Source organism: Podarcis vaucheri (assembly GCF_965113315.1).
Source record: "Podarcis vaucheri genome assembly, chromosome: 2".
Lineage (NCBI taxonomy): Eukaryota > Metazoa > Chordata > Lepidosauria > Squamata > Lacertidae > Podarcis > Podarcis vaucheri.
In genome coordinates, this window is record NC_138760.1 from 114,473,773 (window position 1) to 114,491,413 (window position 17,641).

Sequence of the window (17,641 nt, forward strand, 5' to 3'; positions counted from 1 at the left end):
GTTGTTCAGCAACCACTCGCTCAATCACCTTGCCCAAGAATGGAAGATTTGAGACTGAGCGATTGTTGGCCATATTGGCTGCATCTAAAGCTGTTTTATTTTTGAAGTGGTTTGATAGCCGCCTCTTTTAGTGGGTCTGGGAAGGCTTACTCACAGAGAGAAGCATTCACCACCCCGCGAAGCCCATCGCCCAGCCCTTCCCAGCTAGCTTTGATTAGCCAGGATAGACCAGGATCAAGGAGGCAGGTGGTTGGTTTCACTTGTCCAAGCAGCCAGTCCACATCCTCGGGGGTAACAGATTGGAATTGATCCCATGCAAACTGACTAGACAGGACTCTAGCACTCTCCTCCCCTGGCCCTGCTCCTATGGTGGAGTCTAACTCTTCCTGAATCTGAGGGACTTTATCTGCAAAAAACTTTGCAAAATCATTGCAGGAGATCATGTGGCCTGTACTGGGTCCTGATGAAACAGAATGGGTGATTGCTGGCCAGCCCATATTCCCGAATCGTTGTGTTAGCAGCTTTCATTTGTACAGCGTAATGAATAGTATGCACAGCCATGTGTTTCTGCCAGTCTTCCATGAGTTATATATAAGTGATCCTGTAATTTGGCATGTATCTCCGACCTTGCTCAAAGACCTGGGACACTGTAATTGCCATTCCTGCCATCCCCCTTCATCCCCCTTCATGGAAGTTTATGGCTCTACAGTGTTGGCCATAAATCTCAGTGGAGCAAGCTATCAATGTGGCAAGGTATCTATTTAACATGTTTACCTGGCGGAGGGGGGTTTTGTGTGTATGGGTGTTATGTACTGAGTTGAACAGGATCCAAAATGCAGCAGTCTGATTGGTCCTAGAACAATAGGATTCAGAATACAGCAGTCTGATTGGTCCTAGAACAATGCAGCAGTATGATTGGTCGACAGGAGCCACCCAATCCAGCTCCAGATAGAAGGGAATCCACAACCTGATTGGCCTACAGGAGAATTCCGGAATTAGACAATCACGTGCAGCCCATTGTGTAAATAATGTATGTAAAGCAGATACTTTGAGGGGACTTCCATTCCCCCCTCACCACTATGAGGTGAATAAAGAGCATGAAATCCACTCTAAACTCTGAGTATATTTCAATGTGTTACTCTTAGTATTAACTAATGAGACCTATAATGGAAGGAGTGTGTTTGCAAGGGTTTGGGGTATGCAGGCCTCCATCAGAGACAGTTTGGATGACACACTATGCAGGCGCTGAGTGGATTTCTGTGCAACCATTTTGACCATGCCCCAGACACTCCCACAGCTTGTAAATTGGACGAATTAAATTGAACCATTTTCCCTCAAAAAGACTGCACCAGAATCCTCAGTAAAATGCCATTTTACAATGAACCATAGAAACGAGTATCGTGTAGCGGGAGGGAGGGGGGGGGAGAATGAAAAAAAGAAATTTAGAGGGTTCCGTCTGCCACAACAGTAAGTTTTGGAATATCCCAATCAGTCAGTCACCAGAAGGATACAACAGGAAACCAGTCCTCTGTCCAAATGCAAAAACTGAATTCACTGGAGGATGATCTGTTAGAGCCAGCAATTTATTTTCAAGGCTGGATCTAGATGCATCAAAAAAGCATTTCAGGAAAACATGTTGTAAACTTCATAAAGGGAAATCACGTTGGCAAAACCATGGGATTCCACAGCACCATCTGGTGGCAAGATGTTATTGTTAGGATATTTCCATTCCACCTTAAAAGGGAGCAGGCTTTGTAAGTTACAGAGTCTGCGCATGTCCTGTTCACAGGATGTTTATGTATGCTGTTCCTTTCGATTTCTGCAGTCGGTCAGAGACGCTGACTAAGAATGGTCATGTTTTTTCTTTGTTCTGTTCAACGCTAAATAAAGTCTGTAAATTATGCTCTTCTGCGGTGCAAGCTTTCTGGCTGTGTTTTCTGCTGATAAACAGTGTACACAAGCCCCGGAATGCAGCCAATCTATTTCTGTGGCTTCGTGTCGCTAACTGCTGGATCTGCCTGTCTACGGGAGATCGATGGACGTCCGGCAGCCGGCTTGGGGTCATGATGGACAATATCTCCCTGGCAGTTTCCCAACAGTTATAAAGTATATGAAGCATTTTTTCTTTACTAATGTAGCTGAACCCCAAGTTTCAACTGGATTCCCAAACTACGCTCTTTCTGTTCCCCTCAATGTCCAATAATGTATTTCAGTGTAGAAAGAGTCCTGAATACTTTTCTGGTTAATCCGTTCTCTACACTCTTTGCAAAGGTTTTGCTGTGCTGAGACGGTCGCACCCATTTGTCCCTTGGCAGAAAAAGAATCAGGCAATAAATAGCAGTAGTAGCTTAACTTATGGTAAGGAAGATGTTGCTCATGTTTGAAGAATCAGATTCAATGCAGCCATTGTATACGGCCGGGGGGCATCTCATCTCACCAGATCCTGGTGGGTTTGGAAAATGCATGAGGCTTTCGGCAATATGCTGGGGTATCTCTGCAATGCAAGGGTGATGAGGGCAGTGGTTCTCTTTGGCTATTTGGTTTACTGGTATACTGATTGTTAGCCAAAATCCTAATGGGCGGAGGGACCAATGTTGAACACAGTGTCCTAGACCTCCATGCCCAGTGGTACCTTGGGTTACATACGCTTCAGATTACATACGCTTCAGGTTACAGACTCCACCAACCCAGAAATAGTGCTTCAGGTTAAGAACTTTGCTTCAGGATGAGAACAGAAATCGTGCTCCGGAGGCGTGGCGGCAGCAGGAGGCCCCTTAGCTAAAGTGGTGCTTCAGGTTAAGAACAGTTTCAGGTTAAGTACGGACCTCCGGAATGAATTAAGTACTTCACCTGAGGTACCACTGTACTATCTTATGTGAAAAGAATGCCTGTTCCTTCCAATTCACAAGACACTTATTATATGAGGCTGGGAGGAACCTTCTTGATTTTTGCCTGTGTTTGCATACATTTGGACACCATTTTGAAGCCAGATGACAGACTGGAAGCAGAATATAGACCACAAGTTCACTTACAAACTTTATTGAAAGTAACAATTGAAGCATCTGATAAAACAATATTACAAGGTATTACTCTCACGTTATTTCTGCATGCAAAAGTAGCAATCGTTTTAACTATTATTATCAAACTCTATTGTGATTGGCCACCTAGAACTCCCACCAGTCCACACTACTTAAAAGCTTTGCTATGTTCCAGTTACATTGCAATGTTCAGGAAAGAGAAAAGAGAACATTTGAACTCTCCAACCAAGGAGGGGTTGGGAAGAACAGAGGGGTTCCATGAGCTCCAGAAAGAGATGAATTGAGAATCTGATGAACAGGACGCAGGAGAGTCCAAATAGAAGTGGTTCCGGACTCCCCCCAACCATCTTGACTGACTGTGTGGAATGAGATGTTCTAAGAATGTGGTTAAGAGCTGATAAATCATCAGGGACCTGTCAGAATTAGGGCAGATGCCTGTTATGCCAAATGTACAATCCCTCTCTAGGAATGGGACTCATGATCATTCAGAGTTTGCAGAGAATCATGAGACTCAAACACAGAACAGACCAAGATAGAAAACTGTCCTATGACTTGAGGCAGATGGTTTTGCTGACGAGCAGGCAGAGACCATCCAAGTTCACCCTCTTGTTTAATGAATCTCATCACTATCCCAACCACAAGCGAATGTTTTGGATAAAATTTTCTGTGATTTGCCCAGTTCCAGCAAGGGAGGGGAACTCTAGGCATAAGGAAGCATTCTGGTCTTCCCCATTTGGCACAAGAGGCTATTTCAGAAGACCCCCACCCCAGCCCACCTCCACCCTACGCCTGACTTCATATGAGGTCAGGTGTGGGGAAGGTAAGAGTAGACAGTGTAAAGCACTGCTTGGTAGGTGTCTATGAACTCATCAAGGAACATCCCATCCCACCCTCTTGCTGCAGTCAGTTGCACACTTTTGTGGGGAAAAGTTACAGTGAAGGAACGCATAAATGAGTGGGCACAAATGGGTGGTCCTCTTCTCTGGAACAGGAAGGAGGAGCAATTTAGGAACAGAATAGTAAAATCAGTCAAAACAGAAGTCAGTTTGACAGCACGACGTTTTCATTTTCGTTGCACCTGATACTTCCATTCCACATGCCTTTTTCATATGATCAGGGCCACATTCTTTGAAGGCTTTCACCAATTCACCAGTTTCAACTGGAGAGAGATAGAGAAATATCTTTGTTGAGATTAACCAGTCAATGAAGATAATTTTATTGTATTAGTCCAAAATCCATACCAAAAGAGAGGACAAAGGTTACTCCTCTTCCAACTATACTTTACGTTTTGAACTCAATCTTGAAAAGTATACTTAAAACAGACATTTGAATTCATTTTGCTAAAGCTACTTAAGTGTCAACATTAAAATAAAAGTAGGTTAAAGCATATGCAAAATATATGTCTAAATAAAACAAACCCTTAAATCTCAGAAACTCCACCATTGTTGTCAAGGATAAATCCCAAATATTTTCCCTTCAGACTGAAAAATAGGCCACTTTCCAAGTGACATGCCAGTTCCTTGATGCAGAAATCTTACTTTTCCTGTACCTCTCCAACATTTCATCTTCTTAAGCAAGGTCCCTCTACGTAATGTGGCTTAATGTAAGAATATAGCTGGCATTCAAGACTTTAATGAGGTAACTCTTCCATTACTGCTGGAAGACTGTTGCACAGTCTGCCTTGCAGTGATATGTCCACGAATCTCCCCAGCTTCACAACTGAATCCATGTGTTCAAAATGGAGTTGGGGGGAAAGCTCTCTAATGCTCCATTTTCATTGGAAATGCTTGGTCTTTTTCGTATTGCTGCTGAGACTTTGCACTTGCCAACCAATGCACTGTCATGTGACAATACGCTACGCATCATGCACCATGTTGATGAGGAAAGGGACAGCTCTGTCAATTGCTCATTGACTGTTTGGTAAAAGATGTTACTCCTTACATTACCAAGTGAATTCAGAGCCTGACCAGAAAATTCGAACTGTTGTACTAAATTTATTACCGCATTGGCCCGAATATAAGCCTCATTCTCCCCCAAATTCCAACAGTGAAGTATGGTACAAGGACTTTGTTTTCTACACTGAGGCCCACCATAAAAAAGGAGGAACGTCGACAGGAGAGTCTCCTTACCTGAAAAGGTTTCTGACATCATACAGAATGATGCCTCACATGTCATATGATTCGGTAGGCATGGCTCGCCAGGACCTGTTATGATGCATCTTCTGCATTTCACAGCATCTGTTGTAAGAGACAGTATTTCATTGGTGGAAGGACCAATTGATATTCAATGCCCTAACCCACCAAAATCCTATCAGCACACATAGCTGTCAGAAGAGACCCCAGAACAGAAATGGTATAATCTTTTTTCCCTTGGACAGTCAGACAAAATATGCATCTCTGTGTATATATTAAGAGATGGAAATTGTACACAAATTTGTAGCACGCTCCTGTGGCCTGAGACTAGCGACACCTTCTGCCTAGACAGCTGGATCTTCTTTCTCGAAGATGGTACACTCTGAATCGAAGCAAACATCGGGGGGGCCACTAGGGGCGCATTGGAAGATGGCCGAAAATACCATCTCTCCGACCCACACGGGGTAATTAAGAGGCTGTTATGGGAGTAGGGAGCCTCCCTTGTTGCCCCAAGGAAATGGGGAACACTGCCCTTGCCTGCTGTGCCCATAAATCACCCCTAATTCGAAAGAAGGGGGTGAGGGCCCTAGGCAGAATGTCCCCGTGTGGACCTCAGCTCTCCTGGACGCTGTCTCTGATCGCGCACTAGCTGCAGCAATTTGGAATAATTAATTACAAAATAAGCAAATGCACATATTGAAGAAGGGGAGTGAAGTCTGCTAATTTAAGTGACCTCTGCGAAAGAAGACAACGGGTCGGAGAAACAGGAATATTTTACGATGAAGATACACCAAAGGCTGGGTATGTTGACAATGGGACTGAATGGGGGACGACCTTTTTTACTTTCCTTCTATGTGATTTACAAGAACCCCTCCTCATTAGAATCGTCGGTTGAACTAACCCAAGCAGGATGATTAAGGTCTGTGTGGAGATAAACTTTAACCAAAAGTATGCTTTATGGAGATCAAGAAGCAATAAGAGCTTTTGGAATGGCGCAGCAATTAATTCGGAGTCGCCATCTTGCCAAAGGATTTATAGCCGGGAGGAAGAACGGACTTGTTTTCAGACTGCATTCCTGGTGAATCTCCTCAGAGGTTTCAGAAAGGAGGCAGATTGGTGAAGATTAATGACGCTAAGAGTGTTTTGATATATGGAAGTGATGTTACATGGAAAACGTCTGGATATGGCTACTGGATAAAAAATAATAATATCCACGCAGGATTACAAACTGTTCCAACCAGCTTGTGGAGTCTATCAGAGGTCACAAAGAGAAAGGAAAAATATATGAAAATAACAACAAGAGATGTGGAAAAACAATAAGGAAGGACTGGATAGTACTGTGAACATCATAAGGTTAGATTTGTGGACATTAAAACAGCAGTAAGAAGCAAGAAGTTGATTGGATCCCCTTCGGGACTTGAAATATGGGTACCCCCAACAAAAATTTAAAATTCGGCTGTGTAATTTGGAATTTATGTAATTTGGTTTGATTTGATGTGATTGGTCGGTTAATAAACAATTATTCTTAAAAAAAAAAAAAGAATCGAAGCAATCATCAGTCGGGTTTTCTGTGGATTGACATTTGTTTGGATTCAGCCGAAAGTAGTGAGTTTTCCTGAAGAAAGTGGTGGGGGGAAATGGAAAACCCCTTGGCCCTTGCCTCAAAAGCACAGGGTGAGCAGCAGTGTGCATGAGCCCTAAATCTCTCCAACCATACACATGCAACAAGAGGTGGGTGATTTGATTCACTTCTACAAACATAGGGAACTGCCTTGTCTATTTTGCCCCATTATCAGGATACGCCACGATCTTCTCACTGAAACGTTCAACTGGAGATGGTAGGTAAGGGATTAACTTGGGGCTTTCTTCACGGAAGGCAAGAGCTCTAACATTGAAATATCACAACCCCACTAAAGGAGGCATATATTCCACTCTTGCCCCAAAGTACATCCCCTCTGGGTTGCTCATAGATTCAACCTATGTAGAAGAGTGGCTTATTCTTGCTTCACCTGTTCAAGGACAGGAAGTGGGGACCATACTTACCTCCAGTCCTGAAGCAAAGCAGAACACAAAATGTAAGTAGCCAGACCTGAAGCAGACGTGGCCTTTGATTACCAAGAAACAAGCTCTGCTCCATTGGAATGCCTTTTGTATGGAGAGACAGCTTTGGAAGGCTAGCAGCTGAGAAATCGCAGGCTTTCAGGGCAGACAAGAACACACTGCTCACTTTGAGGAGCCGAGTTCAAGACATCCATTATATAAGGCCAAAAGGAACCTTCTTGGCTTCTTGCCTCATCCTGGTGGCCTTTAAAGGTCCAAGGAGCCTTTGGCAATATCCTGGGTTGACAGTGAAGAATAGCAAGGATGAAGGCAGTGGTTGCCTTGGGCCATTTTAGGCACAAAGTGCTGGTTGTTAGGACAAATCCAAATGGGCTGAGGGATCAGCTGAATGCTGCACAGAACGTCCCAGATCTCATCTTTTAAGGAAGAATTGCTTGCTCCTTTCACTGGGTTTCCTGTTCAGCTCTGGGTTTCAATTGTGACACGAAGACATTCTGAGCAGCCAATTCTCATATAGCCTGCATTCTGGCTTGATCATCCATATTGCTAGAAAGTTCTGTTAGAAGGAGCTCACTTTTTTTATTCTGTTGCTGCTCACAGCAGTATGAAAGGTGTGCACAAGTATGTTTCTCTGTCCACCTTCCGTGAGTGATACATGGTGAAGTAATGATCACCGGGTGGGAAGCACACTTCCACCTGCCGGGTGTGGAGCACACTTCCACCCGCAGACAAAGCCACAGCTGTCTGAACATCATGCCCTCTATCTAACCTTTGCTCTCTTAGTGGTCTGCTGTGCCCTGTCTGTGACCTTTGTCTCCTTCGTCATACATGGTTCAAGGGGGAAAAGACGCAGTGGAAACAGGTGCCAAAATAACTTTGTACCACCCCTCGATCTCAGGACTGGAAGACGTGTAAAGGTCACAGTCCAAAATCTATCTAACTGGTTTTGCATATTGTGCTAATAAAAAGAGCTTCGGCAGAGCTAGCTGGCAGCTTGCTTATGCACAGCTCACCTGCATTACAAACTCCTGCCTCGTGTCCTTCACTTCCCATGGTCCTTTAATACAGTGTTTCCCAACCAGTGTTCCGCGGCACACTAGTGTGCCGCGAGACGTTGCCTGGTGTGCCGTGGGAGGGAGGCGGGCGAGTCGGGCGGTGAGAGGCGGGGCGGCGGCGGCGAGGAGAGGCCGCCCAGCGTGGGGCTCTCGCCGTCTGCCTGCCTGGCTGCCTGCGTGGCGCTGACGTCACGGGGCTGTAACGTGCCCCACATAGGCACACGCCGGGTGGTGAGCGAGCTCCCTCCCACATCCCATCGCCGCTCGCTTCGGCCGGCCTACTGGGCTGTCGCAGGCGGAAGGCCTGCGCATGCGCGAGGTTTTCGCGCCTTCGGGATTCCCTTCACGCCTTCCTCCTCCTGGGTCCTTGAGAGCGCGGGAAGCGGCAGCGCGAGACCGGCGTTGAGCCTGGTAGGTATTGCGCTTGCCAAGGCAGTCATTTGGGAAATGAAAACTTGCAAAGCAAGCAACCAGTTCAATCTGAAGTACTTGTATGCTTAATATCCTGTATCTGAAACCTGTTCTGCCCCCTCCCCCACACTTGGTGCCATTTTCATCTACACATGCAGCAGAGTAAGTTGACCCAGAATAGTACCAATTCAGATGGCAGATGGGAGAATGACAGTGCTGAATGCTTTCCCATTTAGAACAGTCCCTGCAAATAAAAACCTAGCATATTTGGAAGAGGAATGCTAGCCTAACCATTACCTTCTATGCTGTTACTATTTTTTTTTTTTTTTTTTTTACATAAGTAAAAAGTGACCTTTCCCCATCTGGCATGGTGGTGTGCCTCGAGATTTTTTTCATGAAACAAGTGTGCCTTTGCCCAAAAAAGGTTGGGAAACACTGCTTTAATATTGCATCCATCTTAGACCATGTTCAAAGACATAGGACCCGGAAATCAAAGCAGGTGAGCCCATGTAATTAGTTTGCCTCCTCATGGATTTCTGTGGCTCCACAGCATTGGTTACAGATGCCAGTTTAACAAGTTATCAGTTGATTTGTGTGGTAATTTACCACCATCAGCTGAAGGGCAGGTTTTGCTACCACTGTTCCCAAATGCATTGATTGCCTTTCCTCTGATTGGAATGAATGACAACTCTTCACTTGCAGGGGAATAGGTCAAGTGTTGCAGTTGAGAGAACTATGGGCAGAAGCTGAAACCTGTTCTCTGACTTTTGACTGCTATAGCCAGGATGCCTCTTGTTAGAAAACCCAATCTTGCTTTGGATAGGAAAAACAACAAGTTGCTTGGCTTGAGGAACCCGGTTCCAAATAGCCATTATATAAAGCCAATAGGAACCTTATTAGCATCTCAGGGCACCTGATCCTGATGGGGTTGGTGGGTACCAGAAGCCTCTGGAAACATGCTGGGGTGTCTGAGGAACAACAAAGATGAGGCGAGTGGCTGCCTTTCAGTATTGGGGGTAAAATGAGCTGATTGTTAGGATAAATCCCGATGGACTGACGGAATAGCCAAATGTTGTACAGAATGTCCCAGACCTCTGTAGGCACTTGATAATATCTAACGTGGAAGGAACACCTGTTTCTGGCAACATCCTTGGGTCATTCGGATGGGCAGCAGAGAGTGAAGGCGATGGTTGTCTTGTGCCCTTTCAGGCATAAAGTGCTGGTTGTTAGGACAAAACCAAATGGGCTGAGAAATCAGCTGCATGCTGCACAGAATGTCGCAGACCTCAGCGGATGCCTGATGCTATCTTATGAGGGTTTTCTGTCCGGCTCCAGGTTTCAATTGTAATAGTACAATGTGCCGAGCAGGCAACTCTCAAACAGCCTGCAGAATAATAATAATAATAATAATAATAATAATAATAATAATAATGCTTTATTATTATTTATACCTCACCCATCTGGCTGCCACTCTGGGCGGCTTCCAACAAAATATTAAAATACAGTAATGCATCAAACTTTAAAAGCTTCCCTAAACAAGACTGCCTTCAGATGTCTTCTAAAAGTCTGGTGGTTGTTGTTCTCTTTGACATATGGGGGGGGGGGCCTTCCACAGGGTGGGAGCCACAACGGGGAAGGCCCTCTGCCTGGTTCCCTGTAACTTGGCTTCTCGCAGTGAGGGAACCACCAGAAGGCCCTTGGCACTGGACCTCAGTGTCCGGGCAGAACAATGGGGGTGGAGATTCTCCTTCAGATATAGAATCATAGAATCATAGAATCATAGAATCATAGAGTTGGAAGAGACCACAAGGGCCATCGAGTCCAACCCCCTGCCAAGCAGGAAACACCATCAGAGCACTCCTGACATATGGTTGTCAAGCCTCTGCTTAAAGACCTCCAAAGAAGAAGACTCCACCACACTCCCTGGCAGCAAATTCCACTGTTGAACAACTCTTACTGTCAGGAAGTTCTTCCTAATGTTTAGGTGGAATCTTCTTTCTTGTAGTTTGGATCCATTGCTCCCTGTCCGCTTCTCTGGAGCAGCAGAAAACAACCTTTCTCCCTCCTCTATGTGACATCCTTTTATATATTTGAACATGGCTATCGTATCACCCCTTAACCTCCTCTTCTCCAGGCTAAACATGCCTACCTCCCTTAGCCGTTCCTCATAAGGCATCGTTTCCAGGCCTTTGACCATTTTGGTTGCCCTCCTCTGGACACGTTCCAGTTTGTCAGTGTCCTTCTTGAACTGTGGTGCCCAGAACTGGACACAGTACTCCAGGTGAGGTCTGACCAGAGCAGAATACAGTGGCACTATTACTTCCCTTGATCTAGATGCTATACTCCTATTGATGCAGCCCAGAATTGCATTGGCTTTTTTAGCTGCCGCGTCACACTGTTGGCTCATGTCAAGTTTGTGGTCAACCAAGACTCCTAGATCCTTTTCACATGTACTGCTCTCAAGCCAGGTGTCACCCATCTTGTATTTGTGCCTCTCATTTTTTTTGCCCAAGTGCAATACTTTACATTTCTCCCTGTTAAAATTCATCTTGTTTGTTTTGGCCCAGTTCTCTAATCTGTCAAGGTCGTTTTGAAGTGTGATCCTGTCCTCTGGGGTGTTAGCCACCCCTCCCAGTTTGGTGTCATCTGCAAATTTGACCAGGATGCCCTTGAGTCCATCATCCAAGTCGTTGATAAAGATGTTGAATAAGTCCGGGCCCAAGACAGAACCCTGTGGCACCCCAATAGTCACTCTTCTCCAGGATGAAGAGGAACCATTGATGAGCACCCTTTGGGTTCGGTCAGTCAGCCAGTTACAAATCCACTGAGTGGTAGATATACTGGACCGAGGCCGTTTAGGGCTTTAAAGGTCAGCACCAACACTTTGAATTGTACTCGGAAACATACTGGGAGCCAATGTAGGTCTTTCAAGACCAGTTGTGCTGGTCCCAGGGGCTAACCGAGAGACGAGGTCCGAGTCCAGTCTGAGGTCGAAGGTGCAATATGAAGGCAGTCCATAGAAGTTGAAGCTGGGTGCAGGGCAGGGTGTCGGGTGAGGTCAGGAGCTCCGGCAGGGAAGCAGGTCAGGGATCAGGCTGGAACTGACAACCAAGAATGTTGCTCCCGCAACTTGGGGCTGGCTGGATTTTATCTCCCCCGAGGCATAAGGCGGACCCGATCCTCAGGTGACTCACCTCTCCTGGCCTGGAGGCGAGTACTCCTCCTGTGGAAACTTAGTTCCCTCCGCCTCTCTGCCCTGAGCCTCTGCAGCTCAGGAGAGGCTGGAGGGCTACCAGACCCAGAGGCAACCCCAGCTTCCTCTGACTGGGCTGAGAGTGGAGCACCTGCAGGCAATGGGTCCTCCATCCCCTCAGGAGCCAGAGCAGACTCAGCTGGTGCCTGCACCTGAGGATCCAGCACAGGTGAGGACCCTTCAGGCTCATGCCCCAGCCCCGGCTCAGCTAGTTCTGGAGGCGGGGACTCCTGTGCAGGCTGGGATTCCTCAGGTTCAGCCTCCGAATCCGATTCCCAGGCCATCACACCAGTGTTATGTGGTTTCGGTGGCCGCTCCCAGTCAAGCTGCCGCATTCTGGATTAGTTGTAGGTTTTGGGTCACCTTCAAAGGTAGCCCCACGTAGAGTGCATTGCAGTAGTCCAAGCGAGAGATAACCAGAGCATGCACCACTCTGGCGAGACAGTCCGCGGGCAGGTAGGGCCTCAGCTTGTGTACCATATGGAGCTGATAAACAGCTGCTCTGGACACAGAATTGACCTGCGCCTCCATGGACAGCTGTGAGTCCAAAATGATTCCCAGGCTGCGCGCCTGGTCCTTCAGGGGCACAGTTGCCCCATTCAGGACCAGGGAGTCCTCCACACGCACCCGCCTCCTGTCCCCCCAAAAAAGTACTTCTGTCTTGTCAGGATTCAACCTCAATCCATCCTGCAACCGCCTCCAGACACTCACACAGGACCTTCATTGGTTCTGAGTTGAAAGAGAGGTAGAGCTGGGTATCATCCGCATTTTGCATGTATCTTCGACCTTGCTCAAAGACCTGGGACACTGTAATTGCCATTCCTGCCATCCCCCTTCATCCCCCTTCATGGAAGTTTATGGCTCTACAGTGTTGGCCATAGATCTCAGTGGAGCAAACTATCAATGTGGCAAGGTATCTTTTTAACATGTTTACCTGGCGGAGGGGGATTTTGTGTGTATGGGTGTTATGTACTGAGTTGAACAGGATCCAAAATGCAGCAGTCTGATTTGTCCTAGAACAATAGGATTCAGAATGCAGCAGTCTGATTGGTCCTAGAACAATGCAGCAGTATGATTGGTCGGCAGGAACCACCCAATCCAGCTCCAGATAGAAGTGAATCCACAACGTGATTGGCCTACAGGAGAATTCCAGAATTAGACAATCACGTGCAGCCCATTGTGTAAATAATGTATATAAAGCAGATACTTTGAGGGTACTTCCACTCCCTCCTCACCACTATGAGCTGAATAAAGAGCATGAAATCCACTCTCAACTCTGAGTATATTTCAATGTGTTACTCTTAGTATTAACTAATGAGACCTATAATGGAAGGAGTGTGTTTGCAAGGGTTAGGGGTATACAGGCCTCCATTAGAGACAGTTTGGATGACATACTATGCAGGCGCCGAGTGGATTCCTGTGCAACCCTTTTGAACTTGCCCCAGACACTCCCACAGCTTGTAAATTGGACAAATTAAATAGAACCCTTTTTCCTCAAAAAGACTGCACCAGAATCCTCAGTAAAATGCCATTTTACAATGAGCCATAGAAACGAGTATTGTGTAGCGGGGGGGACGGGGGGAGAACGAAAAAAAGAAATTTATAGGGCTCCCTCTGCCACAACAGTAAGTTTTGGAATATCCCAATCACTCAGTCACCAGAAGGATACAACCAGTCCTCTCTCCAAATGCAAAAACTGAATTCACTGGAGGATGATCTCTTAGAGCCAGCAATTTCTTTTCTTTTCTTTTCTTTTGTATATATTTTTTATTAATTTTCCAATAAAAACAAATTTATAACACAATTAAACATTAAGAATTCATCACACATCTTTTTTCTTTTAGACCTCCATCAACATGTCTGATAATTTTCCGTAGTTATTACATATCTTCACATTTCTTCATTTATATTGCACTATGTATATCTTATCTTACCATCTTATTTAAACAATATTTCTATCAAACCTTCTTACAGAGTTTCTTGGAAACTTACAAACGTTATATCATTATCACAAATATTTTTAATATATTCTGTAAATTTATTCCAGTCCTCAGTGAATCTTTGGTCCCGTTGGTTGCGAATCCTCCCTGTTAATCTGTCCAGTTCTGCATAATCCAGTAATTTCGTTCTCCATTCTTCAATCGTGGGCATTTCTTCTTGTTTCCATTTCTGGGCCACCAGAGTTCTAGCTGCTGTTACTGCATACAAAAATACTTTCTGATCCTTCCTTTTTATCTCACCACCTAAATTTCCTAATAGGAATGCTTCTGGTTTTTTAAGAAATGTATATTTCAATATTTTCTTTATCTCATTGTATATTATTTCCCAGAAGCACTTCATTTTTTTACATTCCCACCACATATGATAAAATGTCCCTTCTTTCTCCTTACATTTCCAACATTTATTACTCACCTTATACATCTTACTTAATTTGACTGGTGTTATATACCATCGATATATCATTTTCATAACATTTTCTTTAATTGTGGTGCATGCTGTAAATCTCATCCCTTCCTTCCATAATTTTATCCAATCATCAAATTGAATGTTATGTCCAAAATCTTTGGCCCATTGAATCATAACTGATTTAAACTCTTCATCCTTCAAATGCCATTCTAATAATAATTTATACATCATAGATAAATTTTTAACTTCATTATTCAATACTTCTCGTTGAAACCTAGATTCTTTTTCAAAATAGCCTCTTTCTGCAACCTCTTTTCTAAACATTTCATTAATCTGAAAGTAATACAGCCAATCATTTACATGTTCTTTCACTTCTTCATATGGTTTCATTTTCCACTTACTTCCTTCTTTCTCGATTAAACTCCCATATGTTATCCACCTCCTAGACATATTGATCTTTTTAACATTCATCACCTCTAATGGTGATAGCCAATGTGGGATTTTTGGTTCCAGTAGGTTTTTATACCTACCCCATACCTCGATCAGAGATCCTCTAATAATATGATTTTCAAAACCTTTATACACTTGTTTCTTTTTGTACCATAAATAGGCGTGCCAATCAAATCTATTATCATTATCCTTCCAAATCTAACAAATCTGTATTTTCTAATTTCATCCATTCTTTCAACCAACATATACATGATGCTTCATAATATAACCTCAAATCTGGCAGGGCAAAGCCTCCCCTCTCTTTTAAATCTGTTAACAGCTTAAATTTTATTCTCGGCTTTTTGCCCTGCCAGATATATCTTGAAATTACCTTTTGCCATTCTTTAAATATTTCTACTCCTTTAATTATTGGAATTGCTTGGAATAAAAACAACATTTTCGGTAACACACTCATCTTTATCGTTGCAATTCTTCCCCAAAATGATAATTTCATTCTACCCCACACCTCTAAATCTCGTTTAACTTTATTCCATACTGGTACATAGTTATTTTGAAACAAATCAATATTCCTGGAAGTCAATACAATCCCTAAATATTTCACTTTCTTTACCACCTCAATCTCTGTCTGTTGCTGTATTCTTTCACTAATTTCTTGGTCTATGTTTCTCACCATTATTTTGGTTTTTTTCTTATTCAATTTAAACCCTGCTACCTGTCCAAATTCTTCCATTTCTTTTAGTACTTCATTAATACTCTTTATAGGATCTTCTATCATTATAACCAAGTCATCAGCATACGCCTTTACTTTATATTGATTACGGCCAACTGATATCCCTTTTATCTGTTCATTGTTTCTTATTGAACTTAATAAGACTTCCAGGACCGATATGAATAGCAGCGGTGATAGAGGACACCCTTGTCTTGTACCCTTGGTTATTGCAATATTTTCCGTTATTCTGTTATTAACAATTAGTTTTGCTCTTTGTTCGGAATATATTGCCTTTATACCATTTAGAAAAGATTGGCTCATATCCATCACTTCTAGGTTTTTTAACATAAATTCCCAAGAAATATTATCAAAGGCTTTCACCGCAGCCACAAAAATTAACATAGCTTGTTTATCCTTCCTGTTAGTCAGATATTCCATTATATCAATTATATTTCTTATGTTGTCTTTCATCTGTCTACCAGGAAGGAAACCTGCTTGATCCTTCTGTATCATTTCCTTTAAAAAAATTTTCATCCTATTTGCCAAAATGTTTGCAAACATTTTGTAATCATTATTTAATAATGAGATCGGCCTGTAATTCTTCACTTGGGTCAGATCTGAGTCCTGTCTGGGAATAAAAGTTATATAGGCTTCTTTCCAGGTTTCTGGTATTTCCTCCTTCTTTAAAATGTTATTCATCACTTCTTTTAATGGTACAGACAGGGTGTGTTTCATTTCTTTATAGTATCTTGCACTAAATCCATCTGGTCCCGGTGTCTTCCCACTTTTAAGTTCTCTTATTACATTTATAATTTCTTCCATTTCGATTGGCTCATTCAATTTATTTTTATTGCAACTAGATATTTTCTGCACCTCTTTCTTCTTTAAATAGTCCTCTGTTTCTTTTGTATTACCTTTCCCCTTTCTTTTATACAATTCTCTATAAAAATCTACAAATCCTTTCCTAATTCCCTTCGGATTTTCAATATCTTGATCTTCCACTTTTATTTTGTTTATTGTATTTTGCTCTTTCCTTTTTTAATTTGCCAAGCCAGCCATTTTCCAGACTTATTTGCAAATTCAAAATTCCTCTGCTTCATTTTTTGAATATTCCATTCCACTTCCTTATTAATTATCATCGCAAATTGAGTTTGAAGCACTTTTATATTTTGTTTCACTTTTTCATCCTTGGGCCTAGTAGTTAATTTTTTCTCATTTTCCATAATTTGTTTTAGGATTTCCTTTTTCCCTTTTTCTCTCATTTTGTTTTTAATTGCATTTTGCTGGATAAAGAAACCCCTCATCACCGCTTTACTAGCATCCCACACCATACACATTCTTGTGCCTTTATTCACATTATTTACAAAGTAGTCCGTTAGGCATTTCTGTGCCCTTTCCGCTATCTTCTGATCGTCCAACAGGTTTTCATTTATTCTCCATCTGAAAGATTTTTCTTCATATCCTTTTAGAATACATTTAATTGCATTATGATCTGAGAAGACTTTTGGTTGTATTTCAATCTTTAAGGTTCTCAACGTTAGTTCATTGGATTTCCATATCTGATCAATTCTTGACATTGATTGATTTGCATCTGAAATAAATGTGAATTGTTTTTCTAATGGGTGTCTTAGTCGCCAAATGTCCGTCAAGTTACAGGTCTCTGCCATTTCAAAGAATGATTTTGGAAGTTTCCCTTCTTTTGTTTTCCCAGATGCCCGTAGTCTATCCATTTCCATCGAAACTACACCATTCATATCACCCATTATTATGATCTTTTGATCCAAATATTCAAATAATCTTTCCTCCAAGTCCTTAAAGAATTCCATTTTATTTCCATTCGGTGCATAAACTCCAATGATTATCAGTTTTTCGCCTTACCAATTGACTTGGACTGCTATAATTCTCCCTTCTTCATCCTTAAATATTTGTTGCGCCTCCAGTTTATTTTTTATGTACAATACCACTCCTCTCTTCAAGGCTTTATTTTCAAGGCTGGATCTAGACAAAAAGCGTTTCAGGAAAACATGTTGTAAAACTTCATAAAGGGAAATCACGTTGGCAAAAAGATGGGATTCCACAGCACCATCTGGTGGCACAATGTTATAAAGTATATGAAGCATTTTTTC

At 43.0% G+C, this 17,641-nt stretch overlaps 1 long non-coding RNA gene across 2 annotated transcripts in view; it reads right to left on the minus strand.

Moving 5' to 3' along the window:
* Nucleotides 1–17,641, minus strand: part of LOC309525358 — a 72,958-nt gene that overhangs the window by 4,610 nt on the left and 50,707 nt on the right. The window contains exon 1 of one of the 2 annotated variants that reach the window (XR_014216166.1): nucleotides 7,214–7,404. The exons of the other annotated variant lie outside the window; for it this stretch is intronic. This is a non-coding gene — a long non-coding RNA (uncharacterized lncRNA). Of the gene's footprint in view, nucleotides 1–7,213; nucleotides 7,405–17,641 lie in introns of those variants that run through there. 2 annotated transcript variants of the gene reach the window in all.